We start from the raw sequence: 12793 nt of genomic DNA on the forward strand, positions 1-12793 counted from the left end.
CCCTGGGGTCCGGACATTTTGCTAAGGGAAGAGATTGATACACCTTGGCCCAATCCTTCCATGCTATTTGCAGGTTGTGCCACAACCACTGCAGTGCTCTCGTACCTCCTTTATGGTTCAACAGTCAGAGCTGGTCAGTAATGTCTGTGTGTATTTTACATGACAGTGAGTTAGTGCACTGAACCTTTGCTACCTTGTCAGGTCATGTTTGAAAGTTGCACAGTAAAATGGAATGGGAGGTGCCTGTTCAGTGAGTGCCGACCTGATGGAAGCAGAAGAGTAAAACAAGCTTTCATGAAAATGAAAATGCTTGATAAATCATATTACTGAAGTATGCCACCACCACAGGTATCAATTATAGAGGAGTATGTCATTATCTGCTGCTCAGCATGAGAACTGAAAGGAGCAAGGGTTAACAGTATTCCCAAAGTGCTACTTTCTAACAAGAATACAATAAACTGTGAGGTAAATAAAGGTTGTTTGAGGGTGTGCCTTGGTAATCCTCCAGGAAATAGTATCTTGCACTTGGTGTGTATCTCAGTGTCTTTGAAAAACAACAAACAACAATGCAAACAAACAACTATGCCTGCCCACCCCCCCAAAAAAAACCCAAACCAGCCCAACAAAAAAACCCATCAGAAAAACCCCTGGCACAGAGACTGAACTGCTTGATCATTCTGACCTACACATATACAGGAATCCAATGACTAAATCAGTCTGCAGTGAGGCACAGCTTAAAACTCTAAAGCTGAAAAAGATACATGATGTAGGTTTGACACAATCTCAAGCCTTGTTTGAAAATGCTTTGGCCCTGAGTACTTGATGGGAGTGTTCTACTGTAGTAACTTGGTTTTAATTTTGAAGGTACTAAGTACTAGGTTCCAATTACAGTGTGAGATTCCTTCTTCTGTGAGATGAGCTCATGAATGCTTAATGTTTTTTAGTTAAAGAAAAAATAAGAAAAAGCATACAATCTGCACAGTAATTCAACCAGTAAGTGTTGTATCTCCATCTCCCCCAATAAACAAAGTCCCTTTCACATCTGTGGACTATAATCCAGAGCTAATGGTATGGGTGAAAATGTTCATGCATTTGTGAGCCAAGGTTCCTAACACGGTATTTACATGCATTTTCCTTTAAGCTTTCATCTGCCACTTTGATGAATTACCTAGTGAAAGGCTCTAAGGTGAACGAGCTGCTCCACCACCATGCTTGGGAAAGCAAGACGAGGTGCTAATGAGGTTAAAGGAAATGTAGTCAGTACCAATGTTAACTCACACGGGTTGGAATATCCACATAGCAAGGCATTTTCACCTAAACAATCCCTTCTGGTTTCTGGCCTACTGAGCTACAATTTCCTTGTTTCTTTTAAAGAAGTCTGCCACATAATCCATCAATTGTTAGGAAACAAGGGTGGCCATCAGCAGAGCTGTGGAAACTTGGGGAGGGGTCTGAGGCTACATAATGAACATTAACACACCCCCAGAACATCTGTCCCAGATCTGGTTTGAAGCATGTTCCTTCTGGGAAAAAGTCTTTAGACTGAAACAGTCAGGTATTGCCTAGGCACTTCCTGAATGATGCATGGGGCTGAGCCCTTGTAGCTGCTCTAGGCAAGTAATTTTCAGTTGCCTCACTCAGATTCTTTCAGCTGGTCTACAAAAATCGCACCTAAAAATTGTCAGAGGAATTCACAGTGAACAGCCACAACATTCTCACAGCAGCTGTTTATTATGCTTTGACAACAGTGAAAGCAAGGGGGGAAAAAAGCCATTGGCTGTAATATCATCTCATTGGGAGGCAGCGGTGGCACCAGAAATGTCATCTACTTAAGCAATAATAATGGAGGCACAAGGCAGTTCTTTGGGATTGATGACCAGCTGGAAAAAGTTGATGGCCTGAGAATAACCAGGGGCCATTAAGCCAGAAGAACATTAACTCCACAGAAAATGCTGTTACAGTAATTATTACAGTGATATTTTGGAAAAAAAAGCAAAGTGAAAAAAAGCAAACCCCATGAAATATGAATTATATTTCAGGAGCCTTGCTCCAAAAGGGATGGGGTGAGAGGTAGGCGAGTTTTATAGCATCTTTGCTAATTACTTTGAAGTGTAACACATCATGCATGTAAAAGCTGCTGACATTCAATCGCATCCATTGTTAATAAGCAGCCACAGTTCTTGTGTACCTGAACTCCATGGACAGCACCTCTGTGACAGGGCAGAGCACATGGCTACTGCTACAACACAGGTCAGGCACTTGGACAGCACATGAGCCAAGTATTGTCCAAAAAAATTGCCCAAATCACCTCTCGGTTCCAGTCATGTTAAGACATGCATGGAGAGAGGGAGAACAGAGGTCCCAGCACAGCCAGTTCCCAAGTGTAGAGCCCCAGAAAATGGCAAATCAGCTTTTCAAGGGTAGATGGGCTATCCCAAGGGAATGAAGGCAGCAGGGGAACTTTGTCATGGGGTAAACCCCATAACAGCACCTTTGTGCCCGCAAGGAGTAAGTGCAGCTTTGCACAGCTACAAGTATTCCCACAGGCCAGACTGACTCCTGGCAACTCCCACTTCCAGAGATTAGCCCAGAAGTCCTGCTGCTCTATCACAAATGCCTGATTTGGTTAATGAAACAAAAAACAATGTCATGCTTGTTTCTTTATTTTCCAATTTGAGGTAATTTGCTCTGTTATTGACTTTAAAATCTGTGTTGTCCAATGATCGAAAAATATTACTTTTCAGACACTTTAGTGCTCAAGTGCTAGAGAAGAATAAATTGAAAAATGTTGCTCCTGATACAAAATATGCTATTCTTAGATATAATTATTTCCTTTGTGATGAAATAAAATAATTTTTTTTTGCTTATAGAAGTCTTTTGATTTTGAAGCCAAGGTTTAGAAAAGAAGACGGCTCTCTCCAGTAAAATAACGAACACTGTAATACACTTTTACTTATACTGAGTACTTAATGACCTACTTTCAAGACCCCTGGGTTCAGATCATTCCATTATCAGTAGTGTAAAAAATTCTGTTCTATAAATAAAAGCCAGAGTATTTTATCTTGGCAATTATGACCTGGTCACAACAACAACAACAATAACAACAACAAAAACAAATTGAACCAAATGAGCAAACCCAAAAATCCTCAAACGAAAACAACAAAAAAAGACCTGGAGTGAGAAGAGCTCACTACTGAGTTCAGCAGAAAAAGACCACCTATCAGTTCATGAACACCAGCATTCCTCATGGATACACATCTGGAAATACCACAGATGACTTCAAAGTGTACTGGGAGACAAGAAATACCATGAAAGGTTGAAGAATATCCAAATTCCTTTCAGATAGATGACCTTTAACTAATCACTCGAGACAAAGTGCAAAATGTTTCTCTTGCACGGCAACACCTCTATGGTTGGCCTGCGTTTGTCTCGTGTCAGAGCTGGAATGAGACTGCATTACTGAGCCATCAGCCTCTCTGCAACAGCTCCCAAACTGGCTGCACAAGTAAAAGCCGTGGTACAAATATGTACAGGATGTACAGGAAAGCAAATCTGTTCCTAAGTTTAACTGAATTAATTAAGTTGAATTCAGTACGCTAGTGGTTGAAAACACACACATAAACCCTGTAAGAGCCAGTCTTACTGGTTCAGGAGAAAGTGACCTTATTCCAGAGTAGCCTAGCTTTCCCTTTTTGTTACAAAGCAGGTGATTCCTTTGGAAGGAGTTTCATGTCTCCCCCACCTGGTGTCCATTGTGCCCTGGCCGAAGCACAACAGCTTGTGACACTCACTGTACGCTACCTCAGTATTTGCTTTTATGTTCCTTGCCTTCTGCACAGAACTTAATCAATATTTCCTATGTGATGCTAATGAACCCTGAGTTCACACCATGTTCAATGCAATATATTACTTATGGCTTGCTCTTGATTGCTGTGCCATCAGCCACCAGCAGAAACACTAAATAATTAAGGCTTTGCCAGTGATACAATATTTTGTCCTGGCAGCTACAATTTTTTTTACTTTCTTGTAGCTTTGAGCGACTCTGAGGTTTCTCAGAAGCCGCTGGCTTAGAACCACTGCTCCACCAGGCTGGCTGATCCTTCCCAGTGCTCCTCTCCCAGAGGCTTGGAGAAAAATCCCCCCTGCCACAACTATATCCCAAGCTCTCAGGAGCTCCAGCCATGGCCAGCCCATTGCTGGCACATCACAAACAGCTGAATGCTCCAGCTCTGGTGAGCCCCTGTCATTCAGCACTGCCCCAAGTGTAAAGCTTCTCATGCCATTATGTCCCCCCCTGATGATGAGCTATATGAATTGTTTCTATCAGTGTGCCTCCTTCCTTAGTATTTTCCCTAAAAGACTGAAAACTCTAAGGCCAAAACTGCTTTTCTTTGAGAGATTCCCAACAACCTCCTTAAAGTGGAATAGAAACCCTGAGGCTTCACATTTGCCAAGTAACTTGTGTTCTGTAAGCCAATGCAGTAAGCTGTGGGGCTCAAGCTGTCTCATTAGTGAAGCACAGCTGTGCACTTCAGAAGTGATTTCCACAATGCAAGGACTCTGGGAGACATGATCCTGTGAAAATAATGCAGGTTCCCTGATTATTTTTGGTTTGTAATATATTAATGGAACAGTGCTTTCATAGTACTATGAAAGGAATAAAAAATTAAAACACCAAAAACAAACAAACAAACAAACAAACAAAAAACCCCAACCACATACATGCTGAAAAAGGTTTGCTATTTTTCAAGTCCCCTCTATGAAATGATGGTATCAAGCCAGTCTTCTCTGAACAGTAGAAGTCATTCAGATGCATATTGGAATATTGTAGTGTATTTTATACACCTCTGTGTATAAAAAGCTGGAGCAAAAAACCCAAACTGAAACACCTAAAGCAGGAGAAGAATTTTCAACTTCAACTTGCTGAGGTAAATCCCCTTTTAAAGTCGCTGTGAGTTTTGATTTTCTGGTGCCAAGTTCGGATCTAAAAGATGATTTTGCTTTGACCATGACATTTTCACTTGTGTACTCATACAGGAAGTGTAGCTTAATTGCTACACTCTGCATGCCAGCTCAGACTTCCCCTCACATTTCATACATTTTGATTCTTTAGCTCTTGTGCTAGATAAGAACACCTTATGCAGGTACAGAGTGGTGTCAAAGAGGGGAAAAAAATCCTCTGAGCAAATACATTAATAATTATTGCTGAAGTACACTTTTGGAACATTAGAGAATTTACCAGGAAAACAAACTGCATTATCCACTGAACTAAAAGCACTGATTGCCTTCAAAACTATATCCCTGTGACTGATACTGCACAAGTAAACAGAAAGGGTTAGGAGATACCGCTTGCCCAACATTGTTAATCCTTATGCAAATCCAAATAACAAGCATTTGCAGCGAAACTTTGCAATTCAAAAGAGATCTGGCAAGTCTGCTCATAAAGATAAATGCATGTCTGTTTAAAAAGATAAAAGATAAAACAAATGAATTTCTTATTACTTCTCTTTTTTTCTTGGGCTGTGGAGCTTGAATATGCAAATATTGTGGAAACATTGGCTGTCATTTCTCATTGATTCCTCTGAGTTAGTTACATAACTGGACTTTGCCTTCAGATATTGGATAAGACAGTGAAATAGCCAAACTCCAGCACATGCATTCCTCACACTAGTGATCACAGCACCTTATGTTTTATTCTGCCAAGGAATTAAACTTTTTTTTGCCATGATGCCCTACTGAGGGGCATCTGCAAAACCTGTAGGAAAAATATAATAATCCTATTTTCAAAAGGTCCTTAGACAGATCTAATTAAATTTCAGAACATAAGGCTATATTCTGAAGAGGAAAAAAACACAACAAATGCACTCCACAAAGCTTTCAGTGGAGCAATTTTCTTAGAAAAAGTACCGTTAAGCACATTAGTCAATGAAGAGTCTTCTGCTTGTGTGAAGTGTTTTCCGGCACATTAACTCGTTTTCAGGGGACTGCCTGCTAGTCAAAGCTTCCATTAGATTAATTAAAATATGGCTTCTCTCACTGGAAAGAAAAGGCATGAGTTTGGCTACAGGACATTGACCACCTATAGAAACTGAGCCCTTTCTAGTTACATAAAATACATGAGCAGGAGCAGCAGCACAGGAGATGAACAACAGGGTAACTTTTGGTATATGGGACACATTTCTTATTTTAGAAGCATGATTACCAGGTGCTGATGTTTTCCCCTAAGCCACCTGAAGTGAATATAAGGTGCAACCTTGCAAATTGTCAGCACATATAAAGCTAAGATTTAGAGAGTAGTTTCCATCCTGAAACCTATAAATGTGTCCCATGAGGAAGATTAGTATCAATCATAGGCTTATTGGAGAGGGAGATAGGATACAATGATAACCTGAAGCTATCAACTAGAGAAATGGTCTCAGAAGAAAAAGCAATCAGAGAAAGAAAAGAATATCCTCAATGAAAGGCAGAACTGGAAAATCAGGCAAGAATGTATCATGTTGATGAACATGAACTGTTATACAAGGGAGAGTGTCATATGAACAATACACAGGCTCTAAAGAAACGGTTACTGCCTAATGTTTATCTTAAAAGGAGTGCAAATAGACATCCATATTACATCAAACTGCTTTACTTTTGTTTTGCAGCTAAAGTACTTGCACTAAAATGAAATAAAGCCACAGGCATGGTGTCTTAACTATGCAAATTGCTATCACTGAAGAGTCAGAGAAATAGAAATTATAACGATCTCCAGGAAAGGTATTGGACAGTTTGGATTTTTACTTCAGAATGTTTTCACATCAACTTCTCTGCTTTGCTTTGGTATGTTTTGGCAGTTCTTTCCAGTTTAAATACTTCATGTTAGTATGCCCTCATATGCTCTCTCTGCACCTGTCATGGCTGTGCAGGATATTTTTTGAGCTTCAAGCTTCACAGGGTCCCTTTTTTATCTAACCCAGCTTTAAAGCCAAGCATCACTGATCTTTAAAGTTCGTGCCTAAGTTTTCAAATTCAAGCCCTTTTTTCTTTCTGTGGCACTATCTGGCTCATCCAAATGCATCTCTACTCTCACTACAACTATTATCTCTACAAGGCAATAATGTGATGGGCATTGCAAGGACAAAGCAAGCCTTTCCAATGGTATCCAGCTTTAACAGAGCTTAGCACAGCATAAGCACAGCCTAGAACAGGCCAGATGAAATGTAAGACCAAATCTCTAATTAGAAAGTAACTGACCCCACAGAGAATTTTTCTAAAATGTATTTTGTCTTGGATTTCTCTGCCTGGCTGAAGCAGAGTGAAATAAAAAATAATGTTGTTTATTCCTTTGAAAGGTCTTTGTTCAAAAATTTTGTTCAAATGTCTTTCCTTCAAAATCTGTCAAAAATGTTCAGCCTTGTGGTCTTTCGAGTCTCATATGGTAGCTCCACGTAATCTTCATGAGCTTGTTTTATGTAAACCAGGCTGTTCTATATACTCTTACTTCTGTCCCTCTGACTTAACAGTACACCAGAAACTACAGAACAAAATTAAAGAAAGCAGATTTAAACCCCCTTTTCCCCCTGCAGAAGACACTGCATCTGATTTTAAAATGTTTTTCTAAGGATGTATCAGATTTAATAATATACAATAACAAAGTTGTACCACATCCACAGTGAGACCCCAAGGCAGCCTCCAAAATCACTGGCATGTTGACACTAAAGACATGCTGGAAACTGGTACTGGCAGCTGAAGTGGCCAAAACATCTATTTAACTTAGGAGTGATAGGTTGCAGAAGCACACTGCAAATTTCTCCCATGCACATATGTAGAAAAAAACCCAAGATAGAGTGTTTTGTGATAAAGTATTTGTATATTTACTTTTGGACAAAAAACAGATTCAAAGAAAACATCCTGAAGACAGATATATAAACATCTGTATATCTGCAATTATGTATCACTAAAATTTTAACTGATTTTGGACTACACTTGAAAAATAAACATTTTAATTCAGGGGTCAGCTCTTCCAATTTTGGGGGTTTTGTTAAAAGGTCTCAAGCATTCAAAATATGTATCTTCAATTGTTCACTATTACCATAGTCCTGATCAGGAGACAAAAATAAACACATTTATCCAATCAGGATGTCTGTATTGAGTCTATTTGTCTGCATGCAGGTTAATACGAAATTAAACATTTTGTAGATGGAAACACTTAGCACTGAAATGAACCTGCCAGTGAGGGTTAATTAGACAATCAAGTACAAGAGCTGGAACTCTGTCTGCCAATGTGGCATTGCTTCTCCAAAGAGGTGCTCTTCGGTTTACAGCAGAATGCCAAAGTTATGTTCATGGGAGTGAAAAGGATGAGGGAACTGGAATCTCTTCAGGAACCACTGGAAATAGCTGGCTGCAGAGAAAGGAAGGTCTCTCTCACAGGAAGGTACCTGAGCTTCAGGGCAAATGAGAAGAGGGAGCCCTTAAAAAATTGAACCAGGGAAGAGCTGAGAGCAAGTCAGCAAATTACAGGGCAAGAGCAGGGGCTGACCTTGCTAGAAGCAGTCTATTTCCAGATCTGTGTATTTCACAGATGTTTAGGGCAGTGGCTTGCAGCTGTGGCACACAAATGTTTTTATTTATGCTTTATCATCAATTAATTTGAGTGAAGCATGATTCTCAAGCATTTAGTTAACACTCTTCAGTAATATTCCTTGCTTAAAGATGTAACTGCTCTGAAACTGGAAAATGATGTAACTTAAAATCACAGCTACCTAATGCACTTGGTCAAGGAATTTGAAGTGTGCCAGGGAGAATGCAAGAGGTAGGTTTAAAACAGGTACTACAGAAATCAAGAAAAATGGAATCACCTCTTAGTGAGCAGCAGAAACAAAACTTTCCTGCAAAGAGGTGAAATGTGGAGTCCCAGAGTCACAGGGGATTTCTGAGTGCTTTATACACATTATCTGCTTTTTATTTTCCATTATTAGTCCTAAACTGTACTCCTTGCATGTCATGTGTATACCATTTAAGTGCATTTTACTTGGCAGTGGCATTGAACAATTCCTGCTCACTTCTTCCTGGGTTGGGGGGTGGAGTTTATTTCACTGGATCACTTCCTGGATCCATTTCACAATCAGAGGAGGCAAAGAGAAGTCAAAAGAAGGCAGGAACAGAAAGAAAGGACAGGTGGATGCACAGCACTGCTGTCTTTAGTGACACTGAATGTACATAAACTTCAGCCCAAACTGCTATGATAAGATGGGTGAGAGTGGTGGTGGTGATGGAAGAATGAAAAGGAGAACATGGCAGCATGACCAAGAAGTTCTACATTGTAGATACTTTTTCAAGTACCTCTCAGTCTTTCATTATTTAAAAATCACCACTACTGAGTGTCTTGACATCTAATTGATAACCTGTCAGCTGGAAGTTTTAAATTCTATAACCCATGTTTGCTTTTCAGGGCTCTGTACCACACCTGGCTGCAGCCCAGTATTCCTTTCATGTCAATGAACTTCCATCAGTTTCTTCAGAGCAAATATTCTAAAGCAGTTTTTCTGCACTGGACATGAAAGTTCATCCTTCCAGCTTTACTGCCTCAAACAATGCTCACCCACCTGAACAGCACATTTTTACAAACTGAGACCTTCTCTAGAGCCACAATTTCAGCTGTCAGGAGACAGGGCAGAATATTGTCTTGTAAGGGAGAAACACTGAAGTGTCAGCAGTTTTTTGTATGGGAATCTGCTGCCCACATGCCCACAGTCCACGTGGTTCCCACTCCTGGCACCCTTGGAGCCCTGAGTTGTGCCCACCTTGCCGTGCATGCCCTGTGCAGGTGGAACCGAGCCCCCAGCCTAGAGCACCTTCAGCAGGGCTCCCTGCAGCAATCCCACCCCATGCCTGTGCTGGCACCTGCCACCCCCAGAACCCACTGGAGACCACCTGCAGCCATCGGCTCTGACACGGGTCTCACTGGGCTGGCACACAGTGACCAATGGGAATGACACACAGTGACCAATGGGGTTGGCACACAGCGACCAACGGGGATGTCACACAGTGACCAACAGGAATGACACACCGTGACCAAGGGGGCTGGCACACAATGACCAACGGGGATGTCACACAGTGACCAACAGGAATGACACACCGTGACCAAGGGGGCTGGCACACAGCGACCAACGAGGCTGGCACACAGCGACCAACAGGAATGACACGCAGCGACCAACGGGGATGGCACACAGTGACTAACTGGAATGACACACCGTGACCAACAGGAATGACACACCGTGACCAACAGGGCTGGCACACAGCGACCAACGGGGCTGGCACACAGTGACCAACGGGGATGACACACAGCGACCAACAGGGATGGCACACAGCGACCAACGGGGATGGCACACAATGACCAACGGGGATGGCACACAGTGACCAACAGGAATGACACGCAGTGACCAACGGGGATGGCACAGAGTGACCAACAGGGATGGCACAGAGTGACCAACAGGGATGGCACACAGTGACCAACGGGATGGCACACAGCGACCAACGGGGCTGGCACACAGTGACAAACAGGGATGGCACGCAGTGACCAGTGGGGATGGCACGCAGTGACCAACGGGGATGGCACAGAGTGACCAACAGGGATGGCACAGAGTGACCAACAGGGATGGCACACAGCGACCAACGGGGATGGCACACAGCGACCAATGGGGCTGGCACACAGTGACAAACAGGGATGGCACGCAGTGACCAGTGGGGATGGCACGCAGTGACCAACGGGGATGGCACACAGTGACCAATGGGACTGGCACACAGTGACCAACGGGGATGGCATGCAGTGACAAACAGGGATGGCACACAGTGACAAACAGGGATGGCACACAGTGACAAACACATCTGCGCAGGACAGGGCACACCAGGGACAATCTGCCAGGAGATGGCACGAGAGCATAATCCTGGCTCAGTCACAGGCACCGGGAGACCAGGAGAGTCCAAAGCGCTCACGAGGGACGGCCACTGAGGACAGCTGGCAACCTGACATCCTAAAAACCAGTGTGGACAAAGTGGGAATTTCACCTTGGGCAGGGCAGTGTCTGCACCGCGTCAACCCTGCCTATTTCGCAGATTTGCACATCCGAGGAGAAGAACAGGCATCCTCCCAGGAGAAAGCCCAGCTCCTGTCAGCACAGCACAGCCAGGAGGAGCCTCCGTCCTGGAAACCCACATTTGAAGAAACGCAGCCAAACTCCACTGATGTGTCAGCACTTAATTACAGCTGGAGTGCAGTTCAAATCTTTCCCTTTCTGTCATGTGTTCTGCTTCCAGAAACACACTCAGAAAAAAAAAAAAGCAACCATGCAGGATTTCTGCCCCTCAAAAATAACAATCACGCTACAGCCCTACTATTATAATTAAACAGAATTTAATTACATTTTAGAGAAGGGGACATGTTCCAAAGGCTTAGCTGGTTTCCTTTTTAATTACTGTGTAATATTGTGAAGACAGCAAAAATCTTCTTTTTAACATGCTAAATGTGCTGGGGGTTATGTTTTCTTTAACAGACTGCAAAGGATGCTACATTTGCATTTAATTAAAAATAAGTTATTGAAATGGTTTATTTTGGTTCAATGTATATTTATTTAGCATGTGAATGGTTTCAAATCAGAAATAAGTTGTTGGTTTTTTTTCAATTAGCATTGAGCAACAGACACCTGGGAGAGCAAATAAAAACAATATATTTTCAAAAGAAAGCTTGTTAATGCAAAAACATTTGGCCCTGTCACAACTAGGTTATTTCTGAACATTCACCTTTTCCAAAGGAATCAATCTCTATCCCAAAAGCTAAACAGTGTGTTACCTTTTTGACAGGAGCAAAATAACACAACCCCAGAAACTGGAACATGTGCAGAATCCCCACACCAAGTGTGAGCTCCGCTCCAGCCCAGAGTGATCTGACGAAACAGCTCCTGTGGGTAGATGGCATCGTCCCTTCCAGCTGCAGAAGGGCATCATGGCTGTGGGAATGCAGGCTGGGTCTGCCAAACCTGCCAGAGCATTTGGGAGAAAGAAATTCTGATTTTCAGCTCCTGAGAAGCCTTACACAGGAATCAGGCAGAGATTTTGGCAGATGCAGAAAAACAAATGTAGGCATCCAGTTCACTTGAAATTCAAATGAGGAAACAGCATTTATGTGCTTTCAGGGTTAGTCAGCAGCTAAGCAAAGATTTTTTTAAACTGAAACATTACATTTAGGTTTAAGGGTAGAGCTTTAACTGGGTTAAGTCCTGCTTTACACACCAAAGCTCTTCATGGGATCTATCTCTGGGTTTCTGTATTAAATAAAAGTCCTAGGGAACCACTTCCTTGTAGCCACATATCTGATTCATCACTCCTTGGAAGGCTACAATAAATCTGTCATGGAACCCTACTAATTACTTGTAAATCACCAAAGTTGGAAGTGTCAGAAGCACATCCAAAAAGAGTTAAAGTGAAAAGCCAAATATTCGAAGAGCTCTGGGGTGAAATTGTGTCGCTTTACAGATGAACCTGTAATCTATGTGAAAATAAATGATGTATAATGATTACAAAATTTGAAATCAAATCTTCACATGGGGACAATTCAATAAGGTTAGGTGATTATAGGACTATGCAGCAGTATCAATTATGGAGCCAGAAATAGTCTCACGTCCCTCACAGGCTACAAAAACTCTGCATTGCTTTATTCACCAACATCAGAGGGCATTCACTTTCATCGAATAGTCTGGGGGGGTCTCGTCTAGAGCGAAAAAAATAATGGAAGGCATGAGCCCAAGAAATGACT

The 12793-nt window shown here is 42.1% G+C and overlaps 1 protein-coding gene across 1 annotated transcript in view; it reads right to left on the minus strand.

Moving 5' to 3' along the window:
- The window catches only part of ST6GALNAC5 (ST6 N-acetylgalactosaminide alpha-2,6-sialyltransferase 5), a 69764-nt gene that overhangs the window by 15134 nt on the left and 41837 nt on the right, over positions 1 to 12793 (minus strand). The window lies entirely within an intron of this gene.

The sequence above is a fragment of the Poecile atricapillus genome, chromosome 7 (genome assembly GCF_030490865.1).
Source record: "Poecile atricapillus isolate bPoeAtr1 chromosome 7, bPoeAtr1.hap1, whole genome shotgun sequence".
Taxonomy (NCBI): Eukaryota; Metazoa; Chordata; class Aves; order Passeriformes; family Paridae; genus Poecile; species Poecile atricapillus.